We start from the raw sequence: 5447 nt of genomic DNA, 5'->3' as shown, positions 1-5447 counted from the left end.
AAGACCTATACTCTGGGAAGAAGCTTATTAACAGAAAACTGGACAAATTCAGTGTTGGTTAGACCTAAGTTTTATTTTCTTATGTTTGACTAACTTTTAGGTGTCTACAGGTTGTGAATCTGCAATGCCTCAATTACACAATTACCTGAAGCCTTGCACTAAAACCAAAAATCATTATGTTGCATGCCCAGATCCTCGGTAATAACAGAAGTGGATTGCAGATGAATGAAGCTGGGTTGATAATATCCAGCTGTGGGCTGGCTTCAGGGGCAGAGGTTTGGCTGATGTAGATAAGGTGCAGCTGTGGCTGGTTCTGTTAAATGGTTGAGAGTCAATGAAGAGAGAGCAGCCGAGGAAGAAGGGGAGAGAGGGAGAAGCAAGAGAAGAGAACACATGCCTTGGATAAGGCAAGATGAGGAGAAGGCAGCAGAGGGACTGTATGAAGAGTGTGCTGGTATGAGATGGTAAAAGACTTTGTTGCAGCTTGATAGTTTGGAGAGTGCTGTAACTCTGGATCGCTAGCTGTGAGCAAGGCATATCCTTTGTCAGAAAAGCAATGTTGTTGCACCTGCACTAAGCAGTCTTTGAAACAAGGGTTAATTGAGAGGTTAGTGTGATGATGCACTAAATAGTTGAAGAAGATATTGCGGCAAAAGCAATCACATATGCAACTAAATTGATGTAAATCCAAACAAAGGAAATCTTTAATAAGAAATCAGAGAGTGTGTCATTATGTGCATGGTAGGAATCCTTTGAATTATGTCCAGAAAAGTACTTCCTCTCTGGTCTATGCAGTATACTCACAGTCAACAGATTTGTTGCTTGTGAATTAAAACCAGATTAGGAAAGGCTACCATTGCACAGTCATGTTGTTCTGATAAGACATAATAAGGGTTAATTTGGTCTGCTTGTACATCAAATGCTACTGGAACCTGTGTACATATGTGTGTATGAGAAAGAGAAGGGGGGAAAAAAAAAAAAAACAAACCAACCCACAAGCCAAGAAATAATCAGGAGAAATTTTATGTAGAGCTCCTGATTTGGCAGTATGTGTGTATTGTCTGAGCATACAAGAATAACTGAAGTTAAGGAGGCTTTGCATTTGGGACTGGAGCACTGGGGTCAGATTTCAACAGATTTCCAGGCGCCTACAGATGTTCAGAAGTGTTTCTAGAATTCCTTAAGCAGGATAAGACTACTCTGACTTTGGGAATGCATCCCTCTCAGCTTATCTGCAACTTTGGGTGCTTAAATTCTTTACGAATTTCATGTGTGTTTAAGCAGCTTTTCAAACTGAGACCCAGGTGGCTGCCTTTCACCAAGCTCCCCCAGCCCAACGGCTTCTCTGTCCGTTTTGCCCAACCACTTCAGCTTCCAGCTTTCTTGGAGCAGGCGATCCTCATCTGGTGCGTTTTCTCAATTCAAAGGGGGGGTTATCTCTCTTTCCACTTCTACCACACAGTTTTAAAATCATCCTTTTCACCCTGAATTGCCTTAAAATAAGGGTTGGTGAGATCACAAAGAAGACATAGTTAATGCTACAATTTTAAGAAAGAGAAATATCATTCCTGGTAAGAAAAATATCCGCGCTTCTTCCAGAATGACTTCTTTACTGAAGTTACTCAAGTTTCCTAAACAGTAAGGTAATGATTTTCAAGTGGTAGTCCACAGACTTTCAGATTCCATGGAATATTTCTGCAGGGAAGTATGTAAAGAATAGCTTTTGTGGTGATTGTTAAACCATACTCTTCAGTAATGTTGGAAACAACTGTTGCTAGGCTTAGATTTATTATCCATGCCTTTGCAGTTTTACTAGAAAATATTTATGGTGACATGAGGAAAAGCATGAAAATTATTATGATAAGATATGCGTTTTTCGGAAGTGATTATGATTAGTTAATTTGATGTGTCCTGTAGTATCATCTTCTTAAATCATTAGCCTACTGGCTCGGGGCCAAGGCCCCATGTAAAAGGGTTCCACAAGTGCACAGAAAATCTGGTGCTAAAAGAGGTGGTTTACTGTGCATGCACCATATAACTGAAGTGTGCGTTTGCAAGGCAATATGTGTACAATGCATGTCACATCAAGTGAAAACAGACTTTACATAGCTCGGCAGAGCACTCTTAGCTTGTTTTGTTAAGCTTTAGTTATAAATACACTCAACAGTATGTGCTCACAAGCTATTTCCAGAGCCTTCTAAATAGAATCATGGCTGGTTTTGCTGGTTTTTAAAGCGAGGAGAAAAATAGGGACAACTTGATATCCTTACTATGGTGTAGCTGTGCTCCATAGACTTTTCTCTAAGGTTGCATAAAATTTCACCTATACAAACACTAGATGATTCTGGGTCAAACGGCACAGGACTGGGAGACTTGCTATGGACCCATTAATTCCTCAGGAGCATGCTAAGTGACAGAAAGGGTCAGGAATCAGGAGTTCAATGGACATCTAACCAATATAAGGTCTTACAACTTTTCTGATAACCGTTGCAGTCTCTTTATTAAGGAACTGAGAACTGGCACAGAATGTTTTCCACCATAAGCTTGCTGAGAAAAGTGATCCATTCCTGCATGTGAGGAACCAGGTCTGCCTGTAAACAGGACGTCCTCACAAGACAAATCACAGATGCCCTAGAATGCCCTGGGTTATACATAGGATATCCTCACAGCAGTTTAGAGAATTTGTCCCTCTAAAGTAGTTTTTCTTACTTCACTGTAATAGAAAACCTTTCATCATATGTTATGTGATAAAAATGTACTTAAGTTTGAGATTCAGAATTTCAAATTTGTGTTTCAGATAGGCCTCTTTCAAATACCATCCTTTTCTAAATCTAATCAGTTTTTCAGCTGCATTTTCCATGTGATCTTGTGTTTCTTTTGATGATACTGACAAGAAAAATATCTTCATATATCAAGGAGTTATCTGAGGAAATATTAAAGAAGTAGCTGAGGAAAAGGACAACATACATCATTCACTATAATTTTTTCCACCTAACCTTTCAAACATGGAATAAAAAGCTCATCATAGTTCAATGTAATGTTGGCAAGAGTATTTTACTAAAAATGGTGAAATGAGGGTGTTAGCTCACCTTTTCCCCAGTTGTACTATTATTTGCAGTGCCGTTTCCGAAGGTTTTAGTAACTTTATTTGGAATTTCATTAAATTCCAAATTAAATTTCCATAAATCAGGGTGTTTGAAATATTTTGCTGAAAAATACCTTAGTGTTTTTATTGTTATAAAAAAGAGGAGGAAAAAAAAAAAGAAAAGAAAAGAAAGTTTTCTAGTGGCTTTGACAGCTGAAACTGGAATGTTTCGCTCAGTAGCTCTTCTTTGTGCTTGTGGTAGATAGTTAATGAAGCTCATGGTTAAACCAGGAGCGGATGGATACTAGAAGTGTAGGAAGAAAGCAGCAGAGAATGTTTACCAACAGCGCGTTGGTGGTATAGTGGTGAGCATAGCTGCCTTCCAAGCAGTTGACCCGGGTTCGATTCCCGGCCAACGCAGTTGTGTTTTTGACGCCTTCCCGAGCGCAGCAGCCGCACGCCCGCGGTGCCGCCAGCCAGCGGGCGCTCGGCGCCGCGGAAAGGGGTCAGCAGGAGCTGCGCCGGGTGCCGCTGGGAGCGAAGCGACAAAGCCCTGCCGCCGGGGGGGGGCACTCCTGTGTGCGGCGGCGGCCGCCCGCCCTGCCGCGGGGAGGAGCCACGCCTGTGTGCGGCGGCCGCCCGCCCAGCGGGAGAGCAGGCTGGCGGGAAACGGGGTGGCGGCGGTGCTGCTGGGGCGCCATGTTGAACAGAGCCCTTGCGGCAGAGAGGGCCAGGGCTCCGGGCCTGCAGCAATGTTGTTGCCTGCAGGTCGGGGGAGATGTTTTTCCCCAGCTGCTCTGCACCACCGAGGCCACGCCTGGAGCAGTGACGGTGTCCAGTTCTAAAGTCCCAGTACTGGAGAGAAATGAGCGTACTGGAGAAAGTCCCGTGAAGGGCCACACTGACAGTTACAGTGCTGGCGTCTTTTTGCTGTGAGGAATGACTGAGAGATCTGTTTAGCCTGGAGAAGAGAAAACTCAAGGGGGGGAATCGTATCCATGTATAAAAATACCTGAAGGCAGGGTGCAAAGAGAATGGAGCCAGGCTCTTCTCAGTGGTGCCCAGTGGCAGGACCAGAGGCAACGGGCACAAAGTGAAACATGGAAGGTTCTCTCTGAATGTTAGGAAACACTTTTATTACTGTGAGGGTGACTAAGCACTGGCACAAGTTGCCCAGAGAGGGTGTGAAGTCTGTCTGTGGAGATACTCAAAAGCTGTCTGGGCATGGTCCTGGACAACTGGCTCTGCGTGTGTGTGTCTGAGCAGGGGAGGTGGGCCAGATGACTTCCAGAGGTCCCCTCCAACCTCAACCATTTTGTGGTTCTATGATTGTGTGTCAAGCCAAGGCAAGAACTGAGAGTAGAGGACCAATACAAGATGTTAGCTATTTCTCTAGGAATGGGCATGGCAGCAGAACCTGGGCTGAGAGACAAGGCGGCCAAAGGAAGTGTCACTCCAGCAGAGCTAGAGGAATGCGTACAGGCTGTGGTTCACTTCAGAGCCAGTAGCTAGTACCTTCAGGAGCCATCGGATATATCAAAGCCTACGCCTCCCACGAAGCCCCACTGTCTGAGTGCCCCTCCAGCTCTCTGAGAGTGCCCACCAGTTTTGGTGATACAATTAATCACTGTCAATCCCATGGCTCAGAATCCTGTTGTACTTGAAACTTGACTCTTGACAACTCTTTCAGATAAAATGTTCTATCCCAAAGTAATTTTGAAAACAGTTTGTACTATATTTCCAAAACCTGTTTATGTGACAGTTGCAGACAGGACCTACTCACATGACAGGCTGCGGTGTATGGAAGAATATTTGATCACACTGAGTGTTTACTTCTTTTGTTTTGGTCTTTTCTGGGGGTTTTGGGTTTGGTTTTTTTTCTTGAGAGGGAGAAAATGCATGTGTAGGTTTATAGCAAGCAAAAGAAGGAAAGGACTAAAGGAGTTGAGCTGGCCCAGGGAGAAGTTCATGATAGCTAACTAAGAATGGATAATGACTAGATTTCTAAGGAGTGGAGAAAGGCAGACACAGGCCTGCCCTGGTTTCAGCTGGGATAGAGTAAATTTTCTTCTCAGTAGCTGGTACAATGCTGTATTTTGGGTTTAGTATGAGAACAATGTTGATAACACACTGGTGTTTTTAGTTGTTGCTAAGTAATGTTTGTACTAAGTCAAGGAATTTTCAGTTTCTCAGGCCCTGTCAGTGAGAGGGCTGGAGGGGCACAAGAAACTGGGAGGGAACACAGCCAGGACAGCTGACCTGAACTAGCCAAGGGGATATTCCATACCATACGATGTCATGCTCAGTATATAAACTGGGTGAGTTTGCCAGGGCCAGTGAATCACTACTTGGGGACCGGTTC

At 43.9% G+C, this 5447-nt stretch overlaps 1 non-coding gene across 1 annotated transcript; it reads left to right on the top strand.

Moving 5' to 3' along the window:
• Positions 1 to 3433: 3433 nt before the first annotated feature.
• On the top strand, positions 3434 to 3505 carry TRNAG-UCC. Its single transcript has one exon. It is a non-coding gene; the product is annotated as a tRNA-Gly (tRNA).
• The last annotated feature ends 1942 nt before the right edge of the window (positions 3506 to 5447 follow it).

Source organism: Falco rusticolus, chromosome 4 (assembly GCF_015220075.1).
Source record: "Falco rusticolus isolate bFalRus1 chromosome 4, bFalRus1.pri, whole genome shotgun sequence".
Lineage (NCBI taxonomy): Eukaryota > Metazoa > Chordata > Aves > Falconiformes > Falconidae > Falco > Falco rusticolus.
The sequence above is the reverse complement of the archived record's forward strand: the minus strand, read 5'-3'. Positions and strand labels throughout refer to the sequence as shown.